General features: G+C 45.5%; 2 non-coding genes across 2 annotated transcripts; both read left to right on the top strand.

Moving 5' to 3' along the window:
* Nucleotides 1–511: 511 nt before the first annotated feature.
* trnal-cag (transfer RNA leucine (anticodon CAG)) lies at nt 512–594 on the top strand. Its single transcript has one exon. It is a non-coding gene; the product is annotated as a tRNA-Leu (tRNA).
* A 13,832-nt stretch (nt 595–14,426) lies between these two features.
* On the top strand, nt 14,427–14,499 carry trnaa-ugc (transfer RNA alanine (anticodon UGC)). The gene has a single exon. It is a non-coding gene; the product is annotated as a tRNA-Ala (tRNA).
* Nucleotides 14,500–18,974: the final 4,475 nt, after the last annotated feature.

Raw genomic sequence — 18,974 nt, 5'->3', positions numbered from 1 at the left:
AACATTATTTGTGAAGCAAAAACTTGTCTGCAATAAAATTGAACAAAAGCAGTCCAGGGTACATTGTCGCATGAGCAATGAACATTTTAAAACTAATCTACTCAAATACAGAGTGTGTAAAATCAGATCGCGGATAAAACTTCATCAAGGGTTAAAGTTTCACTCATTATTAAAGTTCAGTTATTGAAATTTCGATTGTCCTTGTTCGCATTTCTTTCATTCTGTGAAACAACACTATCGGTTGAGACAATCAGATCTAAGTTGCATTTGAAACCCACAAACAGCTCATTAATTATTCGCTCTTCCCCAGTTCCAGAGCTCAGAGGATTATTTTCCATCCCTGGGATGCAAGCTACCTCGGAACCGGGCCAAACCTCCCCGTGCACCGATCACAGGCTCAGGAAAACCCCGGGGGAGAGGATATCCCGATCACTGGGCCTTCCAGCAACACTGAACAAGCGCCCGGTCCGAAACTTTCCTGAGAAATAACTTGTAACTGAAGCATCCAACAGTCAGGATGGCCGAGCGGTCTAAGGCGTTGTGTTCAGGTCGCAGTCTCCTCTGGAGGCGTGGGTTCAAGTCCCAGTCTTGACATTCAGTGTTTTAAATTGCAAACTCATTTGTTTTGACACCACTCTGAAGTGCTTTGGGACATCCATCTGAAATGATAAAATTACTTCACTTCAATTGCAAGTGGTGATATCAAATATACTTCCCAAACCGGGAAACGATCCCGGGTGGCTGCAGCGAAAGGAATGGGTTTTTGAAGCATTGAAAGGTGCCCTGTAAATATCTCGCACTGCTAATTTAAACTCACGGTTATAATTTGTTTCAGTGCAAAAGAAGGCAGGCTCGAAGGGCCAAATGTCCGACTCCTGCTCCTGGTTCTTGTGTTCTTATGCAGAGCACAGAACAGGTGATTCAATTATCAACTCTCCCTCAGTTCGTATTTCTTTCATTGTGCAAAAGAAGATAATGTGTTCATTAATGATGTTTTCCCGTGAAAGCATCATAAATTTTAAGGAACTGTAATCGACGAACATGGGGCTAAAACACACAACCCTGAGATTAAGAGTCTCATGCTTTACGACTGAGCTAGCCAGGCTTGTCAACATCTACCCTGTCAATCCCCTTCAGAATATTGCCCGTTTCAACGAGATCACCTCCGATTCTTCGACACCCAAGAGAGAATCGGCATATTCTGCACAATCTCTGATCATAGGACAGCACTCTTATCTCAGGAATCAATCTGTTGAACCTCTGTTGCACCACCTCCAAGGCAAGTGTGTCCTTCCTCAGATAAGTACTATGGGCGAATATCCTGTTTTTCTGCTGATTCGACTTCCTCCTCTTTTGATCGTCCATCTCTGTACATTCTGTATTCTGCTTGGTTCTCTACTGAAATATGAGCCTGAAGTTTATCACAAGCTTCCGTTTTTGTGTTTTAGTTGATCTTCATTCATCCACCGAGCTGTAGCTAGCTATCATGCTATTTCTGCAACCTGCATGAAAACGTGCCTAGTCGTTACCCGATCTATCTCCTTTTTGAAAGTCTCCCAATGTGCATTTACTGTTTTACCGAGAAATCTTTGGTTTCAATCTACATGGGCCGGATCCCTTTCAACTCAAATAAGTAGTCCTCCTACAGTTGAGTATTTTCACACATGATTAAACCTTCTCCTTTTCCATAACTACTCTAAACCTAATGATATTGTGATCACTGTTTCCTCAATGCTCCTCCACAGAAACATGCTCTCCTTAATCCATTTCCGAGAAACATACTGGTGGAGAAAGTTCTAATACAGATTTCAGGAAATCCTCCCCTGCATTTTCCCTTTGCATGGTTATTTTCCCAGTTTACGTTGAAGCCCCAGATTATCACGACAGATCTTGAATCTTTCTGCATTTTACCTAAATTTACACCTCTTTGTCCTTCCCACTATTAGGTGGCCGATAACATAATCGCTCATCTAACCTTCTACAGGCACATTAATTTAAAAAAGAATGTCGGATAGGAATAGGGCCACAAATCGATGGACAATATTAAATCACATGAAGCGATGGAAAAATTACATAAAATATGAAATAATTACTTTGCCACTGTATTTACCAGGGACACAGGGCAGATGGACATGACGATGGAATAATGTATGGGAAATTATATAACTGCAATAAGTAAAGAGGAGAAATATTAAATGAACAAACCAAATGAAAGGAGGATTGAACCCCTGGTCTAGATGGATTACATCCATACACTTTAAAATAATTCAGCGAAGAGATAGCAGGAGCACTATTACAAATATTTAATGATTAGTTTGAAAAATGTGTAGTGTCAGAGGAATGGCGGATAGCTAACGTAATACTTATATTTGAGATGGAAGATAGAACATGTCCGGGGAACTATAGACCAGTCAGTGGAACTTCGGTGGTAGGAAAATAATGGAATCCCTTCTAAAGTAGAGAATAGAAGAATATCTATAAACCAAAAATATAATTATGTATAATCAGCGTGGATTCAAAAGCAAAAGTCTTGCTTGACCAACTTCTTTGATTTCATTGAAGAAGTAACAGGGAGAGTAGACCAAGGTAATGTGGTCGATATAATATACTTAAATTTCCAAAAAGTCTTTGATGAGGTACCACATATTAGAATAATGAATAAGGTCAGAGCTTGCGGTGTTAGGGGACAAGTCGTGGAATGTATAGCGAGCTGACCCCAAGACAGAAAGCAGAAGTAAAGGACTGTTATTCTGAGTGCAGAAGGTGTAAAGTGGGCTCCCATGAGGATCAGTGTGGCACCAATGCTGTTCACAATTTAAATTGTCCATTTAGACTTTGGAATCAAAAAAACAATTTCTACACTTTCAGATGAGGCCAAATTGGGGTGGGGCTGATAGACATTATTGAGGAGGACTGCAACAAACTACAACAAGACATTAATAATCTTGTAGACTGGACATTGAATTGGCAAATTCAATCCAACACAGACAGAGTGAGGTCATATACTTTGGGAAGAAAGATAAGGTCAAATACTACGTGAGAATAAGAATCTAAGTGAGGTCGAGGAGCAAAGGGATCTCAGAGTAGAAATACAAATAAACAGTAAACGTCGTGATGCGGGTTATACATCCATAAAAAGAAAATGGAGCACCAAGGGTTAATTCAAGATGGATAGTGTTGAAAAGTAGTGAAGTTCTGTTGAACTGGTTTCAAACTTTCTTTGGACCACACTTGCAGGAGACTACAATTCTCATCGCCGTGTTATAAGAACATAAGAACATAAGAACATAAGAATTAGGAACAGGAGTAGGCCATCTAGCCCCTCGAGCTTGCTCCGCCATTCAATAAGATCATGGCTGATCTGGTCGCGGACTCAGCTCCACTTACCTGCCCTCTTCCCGTAACCCTTAATTCCCTTATTGGTTAAAAATCTATCTATCTTTGACTTGAAAACATTCAATGAGCTAGCCTCAACTGCTTCCTTGGGCAGAGAATTCCACAGATTCACAACCCTTTGGGAGAAGAAATTCTTTCTCAACTTGGTTTTAAATTGGCTCCTCCGTATTTTGAGGCCGTACCCCTAGTTAAAGTCTCCCCTACCAGTGTAAACAACCTCTCTGCCTCTATCTTGTCTGTCCCTTTCATTATTTTAAATGTTTCTATAAGATAACCCCTCATCCTTCTGAACTCCAACGAGGAAAGACCCAGTCTACTCAATCAATCATCATAAGGTAACCCCCTCATTTCTGGAATCAGCCTAGTGAATCGTCTCTGTACCCCTTCCAAAGCTAGTATATCCTTCCTTAAGTAAGGTGACCAAAACTGCACGCAGTACTCCAGGTGCGGCCTTACTAATACCTTATACAGTTGCAGCAAGACCTCCCTGCTTTTGTACTCCATCCCTCTCGCAATGAAGGCCAACATTCCATTCGCCTTCCTGATTACCTGCTGCACCTGCAAACTAACCTTTTGGGATTCATGCACAAGGACCCCCAGGTCCCTCTGCACCACAGCATGTTGTAATTTCTCCCCATTCGAATAATATTCTCTTTTACTGTTTTGTTTCCCCAAGGTGGATGACCTCACACTTTCCGACATTGTATTCCATCTGCCAAACCTTAGCCCATTTGCTTATCCTATCCAAATCTCCTTGCAGCCTCTCTGAGTCCTCCACACAACCCGCTTTCCCACTAATCTTAGTGTCATCTGCAAATTTTGTTGCACTACACTCTGTCCCCTCTTCTAGGTCATCTATGTATATTGGAAACAGTTGTGGTCCTAGCACTGATCCCTGTGGCACACCACTAACCACTGATGTCCAACCGGAAAAGGACCCATTTATCCTGACACTCTGCTTTCTGTTCGCCAGCCAATTCTCTATCCATGCTAATACATTTCCTCTGACTCCGCGTACCTTCATCTTCTGCAGTAACCTTTTTTGTGGCACGTTATCGAATGCCTTTTGGAAATCTAAATACACCACATCCATCGGTACACCACTATCCACCATGCTCGTTGTATCCTCAAAGAATTCCAGTAATTACATGGCCACTATGGTCAGATGTTCGACCCCAGTCAATGAACGACACTCAATACAGTTGTACAATGATAGATAGTCCCAGTAATACAGATTCAGTCCGGTCAGATATTGCAGTCTGCCCAGTGCCTCTCAGTTATCACAACTCTATTGTGACAGCGAATCCCAGTGAGACACAAACTTTAGAGAGCTTTTAGTGCCGAGGGCAGGTGCAAGTATACAAAGTGTTCCAACAACAGCAATAACTTCATCATTTGCGTGTCTGCAGAGTACAGAGTTACGGTTTCTGTTAAAGGAACGGCATAAATGAGCAGTGGGAATTTGGCTAATGTGGACTTTCGATTTATTGAAATTATGTCACTGCCCCTATCATTTAATGGTCATCACTACATTGTCAGATACAGAACAAGGCCAAATATGGATCACACACAGAGTTACACAACATCAATGACTATAATCACTGACCAGGAAGAGCAGTGACTGCAAGGATCACGTAGAATATTTTATCAATGATGGAAAATGTTGCAGACATTGTCATGTATTCAACCAGCATTGTAACCCATGTATAAACTGACCGAAGTTGTACACCGTGAGAACACTGACCACGAGGTGGGAGACACTCCTAACCTGGACCTTCAGGTATAAAAGGGGAAGCTCCACCCACCTTCATCACTTGAGTGCTGTGGAATAAACGACAGGTCACAGACTTACCTTCTCTCAAGCATAGGCCTTGTGTGCATTTATACTGTGAAGTAAGGACGTATCAATGGCGACAAGAAACTGGGATTTAAACCACGCGAGCATGGCCACTAGCAGAACAGACAAGAGGTACTGTGTTAAGGAATGGTTGGGACAGAGATTCAACATTGTTAAAGCAGCACACAGTTCTCCAGGCAGACAAGGGCAGACAGGCATGCCCCAACATGTAGTCGAACCCAGAGGGGGAGTTCGACAGAGACAATGGCAAGCTAAACAGCGATTCACGCCATTGCAAGGGACAATGCGGCCAGTAATGGGGCCATCAACACCTCTTAATGGTGCACTCAAGGATAATAACAGGGGCAGTCAGGGACGATCGACTGGCAAGGGACCTTTTGTTTCAAACCGTAACTCATGCTGGAGGCGTGGAGGCATACATTCAGCCGGAGTTTGGAGAGATGAGCAAAATGCCTGCAGAAATTGCAGAAATGGACACTGGGGGAAATCGCTGGAAGCTGAATTTCAGCGAGTTCATGTGGAGCACGTATACAGTTCATACACCAGGACGCCACCAATATTGATGAAAGTGCTCCTCAATGGCATCCCAGTATCAATGGAGTTAGACATGAGTGCCAGCCAGTCCCTGATGGGTATCAAACAGTTCAAAAAGTTGTGGGCATCCAAGGCCAGGAGGCCAAAATTATCGCCGATTGACGCACAGCTACGGACTTGCACCAAGGAGATCATTCCGGTGCAAGGCAGCGCCACGGTAGTCGTGACCCACAAAGATTCAGAGAAAAGGTTGCCACTCTGGATTGTCCCATGGGACGGTCCCGCACTACTGTGGAGGAGCTGGCTTGCTGTCATGAATGGAAATGGGGCGATGTCAATGCAATTTCCTCTGTGGAGCGAGTATCATGCTCACAGGTCCTGGACAAATTTGACTCATTATTTCAACCCGGCATTGGCACTTTCATGGGGGCGAAGGTAGTGATTCACATGAACCCGGACGCCAGACCAGTACACCACAAGGCCAGAGCGGTGCCGTACGTGATGCGGAAAAAGATAGAAGGCGAATTGGACCGCATCCTGAGGGAAGGCATCATCTCGCCAGTCGAATTCAGAGACTGGGCGAGCCCGATTGTGCCGGTGCTCAAGGCGGATGGGTCAGTCAGGATATGTGGCGATTACAAGGCCACCATCAATCAGGTGTCATCCAAGACCAGTACCCACTACCGAGAGCGGCGGACCTCTTTGCGACGCTATCCGGTGGCAAACTTTTTTCAAAATTGGACCTGACCTCAGCTTACATGACCCAGGAGCTGGCGAGTGAGTCGAAGAAGCTGACCACCATCACGACACACTAGGGGTTGTTTGACTACAACAGATGTCCGTTTGGGATTCGCTCGGTCGCCGCGCTCGTCCAACGAAATATGGAAAACCTCATCAAGTCGATTCCAGGGAGGGTGGTTTTTCAGGACGACATCCTCATTATGGGTTACGATACTGAAGAACACCTCCACAACCTGGAGGAGGTGCTACGCAGACTGGACCGGGTAGGTCTGCGCCTGAAAACTGCGAACTGCGTCTTCCAAGCTCCAGAGGTAGAATTCCTGGGGATGAGGGTAGCAGCAGACGGGATCAGCCCAACTGCATCCAAGACGGAAGCGATCCAGAGAGCACCCAGTCCCCGTAACACGACGGAACTGCGTTCGTTCCTGGGGCTCCTGAATTATTTTGGCAACTTTCTTCCCAAATTGAGCACGTTGCTGGAGCCGCTGCACGTGCTCCTATGCAAAGGTCGTGAATGGGTCTGGGGGGACAGCCAGGAAAGGGCTTTTAATAGAGCACGCAATTTGTTATGTTCCAACAATCTGTTAACGCTATATGACCCATGTAAGAAACGTGTGTTAACGTGCGATCTGTCGTCCTATGGTGTCGGGTGTGTGTTGCAGCATGTCAATGCCAAGGGTCAGTTACAGCCGGTAGCTTATGCCTCCAGAAGTCTGTCCCAGGCAGAAAGGGGCTACGGGATGGTAGAAGAGGAGGCGCTCGCATGTGTATATATGGTAAAGAAAATGCACCAGTACCTGTTTGGCAGAAAATTTGAGCTGGAGACAGATCACAAACCCCTAACGTCCCTTTTGGCCGACAACAAGGCCATAAATGCAAAGGCATCGGCCCGCATACAGAGGTGGGCACTCACGTTAGCTGCATATGACGACACAATTCGGCACAGGCCGGGCACTGAAAACTGCGCCGATGCACACAGCAGGCTCCCACTAGCCACCACTGAGGGGGCTACCGAGCATGGTGCTGAGATGGTCATGGCTGTTGAAGCTTTCGGAAGCGAAGGCTCACCAGTGACAGCCCGTCAGATTACAATCTGGACCAATAGAGACTCGCTATTGTCTCCAGTCAAGAAATGTGTCCTGAACGGGGACTGGGCAGCCACGTACAGGGCATACCCTGAGGAATTTAAACCATTTCACAGGGGCAGGGATGAACTCTCGATTCAAGCCGATTGCCTACTGTGGTGAAATGGCGTAGTCATGCCCCGGATGGGCAGAGAGGTGTTCATCAGAGAACTCCACAATGGACATCCGGGCATTGTCACGATGAAGGCAATTGGTAGGTCACACGTTTGGTGGCCAGGGATAGACGCAGATCTGGAACTTTGTGTTCGCAGGTGCATCACATGTGCCCAGCTGGGTCATGCGCCCAGGGAAGCCCCCCTTAGCCCCTGGCCAAGCCTTGGTCACGCATCCATGTGGACGACGCAGGTCCTTTCATGGGGAAAATGTTTTTGGTTGTAGTAGACGCCTACTCCGAATGGATCGAGTGTGACATTTTAAATTCAAGCACATCCTCTGCCACGGTAGAAAGTCTACGGGCAATGTTCGCCGCCCACAGTCTAGCGGACATCTTGGTCAGTGACAATGGCCCGTGCTTCACAAGCACTGAATTCCAGGACTTCATGGCAGGCAATGGAATTAACCATGTTAGAACGGCACGGTTCAAGCCGGCCTCAAACAGCCAGGCAGAACGAGCAGTTCAGATAATCAAACAGGGGATGCACAGATTCCAACGGGGTTCCCTACAAACCTGCTTATCACGCCTCGTGTTGGCCTATAGATCCAGACCACACTCGCTCACAGGGGTTCCACTCGCAGAGCTACTAATGAAAAGGACGCTCAAAACCCGATTATCCCTTATACACCCCACCATGAAAGAATTTGTCGAGAGCAGGCGCCAGTCACAATATTACTACCATGACAGGAATGCGAGGGCATGATGTATTGATGTAAATGATCCTGTTTTTGTCCTCAACTACACTTCCCCATCAGTGGAAACATCCTCTCTGCATCCACCTTCTCAAGCCCCCTCATAATCTTACATGTTTCGATAAGATCACCTCTCATTCTTCTGAATTCCAAAGAGTAGAGGCCCAACCTACTCAACCTTTCCTCATAAGTCAACCCCCTCATCTCCAGAATCAAACTAGTGAACCTTCTCTGAACTGCCTCCAAAGCAAGTATAGACTTTCGTAAATATGGAAAACAAAACTGCATGCAGAATTCCAGGTGTGGCCTCACCAATACGTTATACAGCTGTCGCAGGACATCCCTGCTTTTATACTCAATCCCCTTTGCAATAAAGGCCAAGATACCATTGGCCTTCCTGATCACAAAAAGTTAGACTGCAGATACAGCAAGTAATTAGGAAGGCAAATGGAAAGTTCGCCTTTATTTCAAGGGGGATGGAATATAAAAGTACGGAAGTCCTGCTACAACTGCACAGAGCACAGGTGAAAACACACCTGGAGTACTGCGTACAGTTTTGCTCTCCTCATTTCAGGAGGGATAAACTTACATTGGGGGCATTTCACAGAAGGTTCACAAGGTTGTCTTATGAAGAATGGTTGAACAGGTTGGGATCTACCTATTGGAGATTAGCAGAGTGAGAGATGATATATTTGAAAGGTGTAAGATTCTGAGGGGGCTAGACAGGGTAGATGCAGAGAGGATGTTTCCCCTCGTGGGGGAACCTAGAACGAGGGGACATAGTTTCAGAATAAGGGGTTGCCCATTTAAAATGGGGATGAGGAGGAATTTCTTCCCTCAAAGGGGCGTGAATCTTTGTATTTCTACCCCTGAGAGCTGTGAAGGCTCGGTCATTGAATATATTTAAGGTGGAGGTAGACAGATTTTTGAACGATATGGGAGTCAAGGGTTAGGCGGAGATGGTAGTGAAGCGGAGCTGAGGCCAAGATCAGATCAGCCATGATCTCACTGAATAGTGGAACAGGCTCGAGGGGCTAAATGGCCTCCTCCTGTTCCTATGTCCCTCTGTGTAAGGTCTGGGAAACACACGGTGGTGATCTTTGGAAACTTCAACTAAATGGTGTTGTTTTAAAGGGGATGCAGAAACAGAGTGACCGAGAGATGTACACACAACAATATTTGAAGGTGGGTAGACAAGTTGATAAGGTTACTAAAAAAGAATACAGGACCCTTGGCTTTATAACGTGAAATAGATTACACCGGTGAGGAACTTACACCAATGCTTTATAAATCCCTGCTTAGGCCTCAGTTGGATCCTGTTTACAGTTCTGGGCACCACAATTTAGGAAGGATATCGAGGATTTGGAGAGAACATAAGAAATATATAAGAAACATTTTCTGTTGTTATTGAAAACACAAACACAGGTATTCATTGAAATCCAATCTCTAGGTGGCCACACACAGATTGAAGAGAGCCAGGGAGACCGACAGGATCAGGAAACATCGGGAAATGGACAAGAGATATTGACAAGGGCTAAAACCGCATTGAGACCAGACAATTGCGGGAACCCCTGTGGTTAATGAAAGGGCTTTGGGTGGTTGATTTCCTGACACACTTGTAATGTGGGGAAAGATGTGCCCAAATCACCCCCACATGGACCTCAACTCTTTCAGAAGCAAGAGAGTGTGTAACCTGGTTCTATAACATAAAGTAATGGGGTCCTTAACGATTAAAGCCCATTATTAATTCTCTCACACACTTCAATTATGTTTATGAAATGAATTGATGGAAACTTCAAGAACTGAACTTTAACGAGTTAAGGAACTTTAATCATTGATGAAGATTTATCCCCTATCTGATTTTACACACACTGTATTTTAGGAGAGTGAGTTAAAATGCCCATCGCTCATGATACGAGGAACCTGGGGCTACTTTTAAAAAATGTATTCCACAGAAAAATATTCTCCAAAACAATGTTTCTGTCCGTGCTCAAACCGAGGATATTTCACATGTGTGGCGAACGTGATAACCGTTACACGACGGAAACCTCTGCTTACACCTCGAAAAAAAGCATCCTGCAGCGCTGCCTCACTTCCCAGCAGCAGATCAAAGCCGCAAACAAACCAATCGATTATTCCCACTTCCCCACCTCCACAGATACTGCCCGACCTGCTGAGTGTTTCCAGCATTTTCTGGGGTTGATGTGCGTCGCTTTCAATCTTTGAAATTTCACCAAGCAAAGAAAGGGTCAATCGAACTGACCCTGTAAGCACTTTGTTCGCGTTTATTCACAGAAATATCTGCAGTCGGGAGCAGAAAAGGAATTAAAACCGAATACCGTCTTCGGGACAATCAGAATACTTCGTCACAGACAAGGCACCGGAAGGCTGGAAGGTAGATCACACCGGTTGTGGGAGAGCTGGTTGGCAGTGACATGGAAGTGTCTGCAGTGTGCGGGACCAGACTGCTTCCATACATCCACACTGAATGTCCACCCTTTATTTGGGAAAAGTACAACTGAGAGTGGACAAGTTCCATCCCGGTAGGAGCAATCTGAAGGTTTAACTGACTGACACCCTGGTTTTGGATGTCGTGCAGTGTGCACTTGCGTCAGTCTCTGTGACGCAATGGTTTAGCGCGTTGGGTTATTAACCTAAAAGTTGGTGGTTCAAGCCCACCCCGAAGGGAAGTTTTTAACTGTGTTTTCCCTGAGGATTCGGTGCTGCACGGTTCCAGTTTGTCATTGCGCGTTTTGACTGCACAAACATATTCCGCAAACATTACCAGCTGTGCTGTTATCCAGTGAGTTCCCATTCCAATACTTTTATGAGCATTCAGTTCAGGTGTAGAGTTTGAGTGTATACAGAACTGTACAGTGATATCAGAAAATTTTACAAGTTTGTGGGACATTGTGTTTTGTTAATATTGAACCACGAATATGAATCAATCCATTTTTTCCAATATTTAATTGAGCAAGTTTTCAAAATGTTTCCACCCAATTTTGAACCAGGAACTTTTCGCGTGTGAGGCATATGTGACAACCACTACACTACGGAAACACTGCATTTGCAGTAATGTTAGGAACATAACCAGAGCTTTAACCTGCACAGCTGGACTATACTTCAGGAGCTGGTTTTACGAGAATAGAAAGACGGTGCTATATTTAGGAAGGCTGTCAGTGTGGTAGGAATTGATCCAGTGTTTCCCAGACTTTACACATAGAAACAGGAGCTGGCTATTTAGCAGCGAGTGGTTAGGATCTGGAATGTGCTGGAGGCAGACTCAATCTTATCTTTCAAACAGGAGTTGGATAATTGTCTGAAGGAAAAACAATTGCAGGCCTCAGGGGAATGAGCGGGGGAGTGGGACTAGCTGAGAGTCGGCACGGACTCGACGGGCCGAATGGCCTTCCGTGCTGTAACCATTCCATGATTCTATAAGTTCGTGGCACATTTCATAGTGTGGGTGGAAGCAGAACATTGCAAAGGGAAATGGATTGAGTCGGCAAAACAAGATGCATCTGATTCAGGAGATTCGGGGGGTGTGGAAATTCAGGAGTTTAATGAATTTGAAAGGAACATTTTTGTTTTGTGCAGTTTTGGTCAGAGAAATGTTTGTGAAAGGAATTTTTTGCACAGAGGAAAGCAGCATTTAATCCTCTGACTTAACACTTCTTTCTGGGTGTCGGGGTCACATTTCTTTTCGATGTCATTCTTCCAGAATTGATATTTCATTTGCTGTTTCACAATAACCAGACCCTTGCTCTGAAGTCAGTCGCACTGTTTCCCCAGTCTCTTGTTGATGTTACCAGCAATGAACATTTTGAATCAGATCCCTAAAGCACAGTGTGTAAAATGGGACATGTTTTAACAATTAACGTGGGGCTCGCACCCCTGAATTCAAGATTAAGATTATCATGCTCGACCGATTGACCGAGCCGGGCTTCTGCCAAATGCATGTTTTTGTCGCTGATTGCAGATAGACGCCTGTTGGCTCCGCCTAAGATGTTTAAACTTGCTGTCGAGGAACTGACAGAATCCTCTTGAATGGTGGACCAGGCTCGAGGGGCCGAAAGGCCTTCTCCGGCTCCGAATCCTTACATGTTTATGATCTTATAACCTTTCACAGGAGAACAAACTCGCCCCTGAGCATGCATGAGGAGAAAGCTCCAGAAAATATTACCACCCGGTGAGCTTTCGCTTGTAAGTGTTAAGTCCTGACCCTGCAGTACAGACTCAGACGAGACACATGCTGAAGTCAAGGTCACTCTGGACCTGCACCTTTATTTCACAGCTCTCATGTGCCACACTTGCCTGAGACCTGCCTTTATATACCTGTGTGGAACAGGTATGCAGTGTCTCCTGCAAGTGCACCCCTGGTGGTAACGTATGCTTGTGGTTACAGGTCATATCTAGTTACAGTCATGTATAGCATGGTAAGATACAGTTGTATACAGTAGTGTGAGATACATGACAGCAAACTCCCCCAAGGTCTTATTGTCTTTATAGATTCAGACTCTCAGGTGGTCTACGCTCTCGCGTGGAGCGTATTAGTTGTGGTTCAGTTGTTTGCCTTGGTGCCTGTTTTTCTTTCAGTGTGATTGCTGGTATTTCGCCTGGGCTGTCTGTTGAGACTGCCCTTTCCTCAGGTTGTTCCCTCTGTCTGTCCACCAGGTGTGGTGTGAGTTCCAGACTGTAGTCTGCCTATCGTCCTGCAGTATTGTTGGTGAATCTACTTTTCACTTTGTCTACATGCCTCCGACAGGTTTGGCGATTGTCCATTTGTACAACCAGTAGCCTGTTTCCTTCCTTGCCTGTTACTGTCCCTGTACGTCATTTGGGACCCCTGCCACAGTTTAGCACAAGCACTTTGTCCCCTATCTCATTCCACCTCCCCCTCAACTTTGGGTCATGGTACTCAGTTAGCTTCCGGCGCTCAGCCTCAACAATTTCATGCATGTCTGGGAGGATTAATGAGAGCCTGGTCTTTAAGGTTCATTTCATCAATAGTTGCGCGGGGGGAACCCCAGTCAACGAATGTGGACGAGATCTGTATGCCAGCAGCAGTCGCGACAGGCGGCTCTGCAGCATGGGACCTTGGATTCTGAGCATGCCTTGTTTAATGATCTGCACTGCTTGCTCCGCCTGGCCATTGGAGGCCGGCTTTAACGGTGCCGTCTCAACGTGATTTATGCCGTGGTCAACTATAAATTCTTGAAATTCTGCGCTAGTGAAGCACGGATCATTATCACTGACCAATATGCCAGGAATTCCGTGCATTGCAAACATGGTTCTCAGGCTCTCCACAGTGGTGGAGGTAGTGCTTGTTTGTATACAATTTACTTCACTCAAAGTTAGATGCACTGCTGTTCGCCATGAGGTCAAGGCAGCTAGCCGTTGATATTCAGGTTCTTATATAAATATATATAAATATATCAACATCTATCATAACTGTTCCCTGGTGGTCGAGGGGTTAAGATCTGCCGCACTGACGTGGTAACGATGCGCGATCAATTCATTGCATAAAAATAATTGAGGTCTGTGAGACGATTAATAATTGCTGTAAGCACCATGAATACCAATACTTTCTGTGAAAGACCGAGCTTACAGACTATCTGGCTTCTCCTGCCCTTTGCCGGGCACGTGTTCCGGGTTTAATTTTGTAAATTGGGCGAGTTCGCTGATCGCGGGGAGACGGTAGGAGCCTCTGTGACACCACTGTGAGGATGTGGAAGTGAACACGGTGGCTGGGCGATCCGTGACATTTCTGTAAAGGGCAGCGGAGGAGAAGGATTGAGAACTTTCAGTGTGGGACAGAAGTTGTTTCAGGTGATCCTCCTCATTCCCGATCAGCGCAAAGGGAGCTCACTGGTCAGCTCCCCTCTGTTGGGGCTGTTGTACCAGTGGTTTCTGTAGAGTAGTGGTTATCATGTTTGCTTTGCACGCAAAGGGTCCCTGGTTCGATCCCAGGCAGAAACATTTTGTTGAAACTTGCCAAATGGGAACAATCGGAGGCGAGTTGAGTCTCCTGGCAAATGCTGCCTGATTTGCTGAGATTTTCAGAATTTGTTGTTTTTATTTGCTATTTATTCTCCTGGCAAATGGGCTCCCTTATTCCTGAATTGCTCTTTATTTAACCAATAAATAGATAACTTTCAGTGAGAGAAAACGGATCCACCAGGGACCTTTTGCGTGTGAGGCCAACGTGATATCCGCTGCACTGCAGCCCATCAAACGGCGAGAAACCACTGAATATAAAGGATGAGCTCACTACTATCAGGGGCAGTGCAGTCTGGTCAACGTCAAACCCTCCTTTCTTCTTCAGCAATGGCATGAACGGGAATCAGACGCCACAAAGTTTAATTAAAGACACAAATACAAGTAACACTTCTAAATCTTTTCACTGTAAAATTCATTTACTTTATTTGAAATCCTGCTGCATTGAACCTGAAAATGAGCACCGTAGGATTTTATCTTCACTACTGATTCTATTTTCTCTGCACGGTCGGAATAACCGGTGCTGTTAAATTTGACAAAAGTTGCCCCAGATTCCTGGTGTCATCAGCAATGAAGATTTTGAACCAGACTCCTAAAATACAGTGAGTAAAATGGGTCAACATGCATAAGAACATAAGAAGATAAGAAATAGGAGCAGTAGTCGACCATACGCCCCTCGAGCCCGCTCCGACATTTAATACGATCATGGCCGATGCAATCATGGACTCAGGTCCACTCCCTGCCCACTCCCCAAAGCACAGGACAAATGATTGAAGTATCGACTCTCCCTCAGTTAGCATTTCTTTCATTGTGCAAAAGAAGGTGAGGGGTTAATTAATGATGCTTTCCCGTGAAAACAATACAAAAGTTTAAGAAAAAAACATACGGTGACTGGCAGGTGAGCGCTGCTTCTGATACCTGGTGGGAATGGGGGGATTTTAAAACCCCTTGTATTGTGAAACCTTCATATCGCCGAACATCTCAGACTTCATGTGTGGACCTTGTCAGGCAATGGTAGCACGCCTGACTCCAAATCGAAAGGTTGTGTGTTCTAATCATGTTGGGGTTGCAATTATTTTCAACATTGTTCCTCCAGAAAATATTTTCTTTGCTGTTTGGCAAAAACCAGACCCTTGCTCGAAGGTCTGTCTCACTGTTTCCCCGGTGTCAGGCAGAGCTACGCCTACTGCCCTCATTTATTTCATGTGTCAGGACACAAAAGTTCAAAATCAATCTGCAGGTGGCCACATCAAGCATTGAATACTCAGGGTGGTGGAGTGGTCTAAAGTGCTGTGTTCAGATTGCAGTCTCCTCTGGAGGTGCATGTTCGACTTTGACATTTCTTATTTTTAATCATTTAGTGAAACTCTTTGTTTGACACCACGATAACTCCTTAAAAGTGGGATTCTGCAGTCCACCTGCTCGCTTCACATTTCTGTCTGACCTGGTGCTGAAAGTGGAGATGTTTCCGCAGTGTCGCGCTTAACACGTTCACCTCACAAGCGAAAGCTCCCTGGCCGAGAATATTTTCAGGAGCTTTTTCCTCATACATGCTCAGGGGCGCGTTCTGTCCTGAACACTCAAGCTAAAGTGCTGAGTTCATTGCCCATGTTGTTAGCAGCCTGCCAGTGAATCTGTTTAAGATGTTCAAACAGATTCCTGACAAAGCTGTCCCGGCTCGCTTCCCGGAGACACCGTGCTCACCAGTGCCCCAGTTTCAGTGGGTCAGCCCCGGGAGGTTGGCCATCCGTTGGAGAATACCCAAGATCAGGGATCAGTCTACGGACAGGGATCCCCAGCCGGCAGCTTTCGGCGGTGAGGGACTCACGGGAGAGGTCGTGGTGGACCAGCCACTAACTGAGAGTCCCCAGCCTACAGCCCCCGGCTGTGCAGAAACCTCAGTTAATGAAATGAACTCAGCAGCCACACCTAAAGGGGAAGTGTGTTGTTGCCCCGGAGGGGCCATTCCCCCGATAATGTGCGACTCAGGCACACCTCCAGTCAGAACACTCTGGGTCCTGCGGTACAGACCGCCTTACCGCCGGCCACACAGGCAAACCAGAGGCTGAATAAGGGAAGGAGAAGAACAGGGATTAACTTGGCCAGTCGGAGACGGGTGGCAGATGTATATAATAGCACGATATGAGTTTAAGAATGTTGAAGAGTTCTAGTTTTAAATTAAGATTTTAGAAATTTCAGGTCACCACAACCTCACGAGGAATCCATGGGTAAAGAAGTAGTGAGAGGAATAAGATCGGTTATGAAGGAGTTGTCGGCGGCATTGTAAGGGGTGGTTTTCAGGGGGTCAGCTTTCCCTTCTGACCTTATATGAGCGGTTCCGAATCGCTCGCTGACCCTTGGTTCTCGACACTGGAATTATGAAGGGACTGTAAAAGACTTGGACAGACAATCGGTTTCAAGGTAGGAAGAACGTATGGCTTTATTCTGTTTATAAAGAAGTAAAAGGCACACCTTTAATAACACACACAGACCAATACACACTGAGGGGTACAACACATTGAATAAATTGTCAAATTACAGCCTGTGGGGAAAAGAATACAGCTTAAACTCTAAATGGAGTAAAGAGGAGAATGCAGATACATTTACACAAGTTATCCCAGCCTCCACCCTCCCAATTCCCCTCACTAACTAAGTTATAGCTCTGAGGGTTCAGGGGCTATGCTCACCAATCCTTTAGACAGTTGCCAGTGATTCGTGGTTTCGGGGTTCGCTGCACTTGGCCTTCTCGGCGAGCCGTACCCCGGACAGAGGAGAGGAATTCGGACTGTGTAGTCTTCGGTTGGGGTGCGTCCGTTGATGCGCTAAGTTGCGTTTTGGATGTATGGGGTAAGTACCCACTTTCTTTGGTTAGGAATAGTTTTAGTTAGTCCCTTTTGGTAATTTTTCCCCGTTGGGTCGTTCAGAAGTAGATTGTAGAGTGATTGTCAGTTTGGTTGCTGACAACCTTCCATTTCGTGGGCCTCGTGCTCGGTCAGTTCTTGATGAATTCTGGTAGTTTCCTTCACTGTTCCATTTCTTCACTGTAGAGGAAGTAGGCTGCTTGCGTCTGTGTCTGTGTTCCAGTCTATGTCCTTGTTCGAGTCAGTGCGAGTTCAATCTGTGTTCTGTTAGTTTTTCCTTGTAAAACTGGGGGATAGATATATCCCCCAAAAAAGGCTTTGTTATCTCCCATCAAATCTCTTGGGCTCTGTTTAAACTGTTCTGTCCATTGATTTTCAAATGTCTCCTTTGTCGGCAGTAACTCGATTAGGGTGTGAGAATGTGCTATCACTGGTTTTTCATTGTTTGAGGATTGTCCATTTTCCTGACCATGATTTCCATTGTGCTTGATTGGGTAATTCAATTATCTCTTATGGGGTGAATAGTTCCCCCCAGACAGTCTGGGATCCTTAATACATGAATTTGCTTCACAGAGTTTAGCCCCACCTTCTGTACTCGGTAACTCTTTTTCGCAGCCAAAATGTTGTAGAATCTTAAAATTGATCTGCTCCTTTCCATCGATGTTTAGGGGATCTCAGGCTTCTGAAATTTAGGTCCATTTTGAATTCTCTTTCTTATGAGTCCAAACACTGTGGGGGGTGGGGGGGGTCTCGATGAATGCATTCCCTTTTATCCCCTGCAGGCGTCGTCTGCCCCTTTAAACTCATTTTAAAAGCCCAGAAAGGAATTCTTCTCCTCTGCAGGGGAAAGGTACCAGGCATCTTTGCGAGATATTGGTAAATTCTACATTCCCCCCCTGTGACACCATGTCATTTGTGGTGTCATCTTACAGGTGAGCAAAGTTCCTTGCTCTCAAGAAATAACCGTCCCTGTAAATTAACTAAACTAATACCAAAATATGCATTACACTTATGCAACATCACCACAGATACACACTTTTCCCTTTACAGGTACAGACTTTTTACGTTTACACCCTCCCAGCTTAGAGGGGGTTCCATCCCTACAATTGCATTTCAGCACAGTTACATTTCATTTCAATTACATTATATTCACCAGCATGTAGTCAACGTACAACCACATAACAGAAGGAAGAACATAGATTAAAATTAAACAGAATCAATTGGTCTCCTGAGGTTTGCCCATCACCTGGTAATGTCTGGATCCTGCCCTTGAGAACTGCTCTCAGGCTGGCTGACACACAAGACAAACTCAAAACAATCACCTAAACATTACTGCAACATTACCCTCAATTCTAAACTAAACCTTAAAATGTAAAATGGTGCAGTCAGCTACCTTAGACTAAAAATTAGAGCTATGTACATCCGCCACCCGTCTCTGGGTGGCCTGGTTAGTCCCTGTCAGGCCCATGCCTGGTGCGGTCTGATAGCCGCCTGGATGCTAGGGTTTCCTCGCAGCCGGTGAGCTGGAGACCCTTGTCTCTGGGACAGCTCGATGCTACTGCTCCTGTGAGACCCTCACCGCTGGAGGCGGCTGGC

Source organism: Pristiophorus japonicus, unplaced genomic scaffold, assembly GCF_044704955.1.
Source record: "Pristiophorus japonicus isolate sPriJap1 unplaced genomic scaffold, sPriJap1.hap1 HAP1_SCAFFOLD_219, whole genome shotgun sequence".
In the NCBI taxonomy this organism is placed as follows: Eukaryota; Metazoa; Chordata; class Chondrichthyes; family Pristiophoridae; genus Pristiophorus; species Pristiophorus japonicus.
The sequence above is the reverse complement of the archived record's forward strand: the minus strand, read 5'-3'. Positions and strand labels throughout refer to the sequence as shown.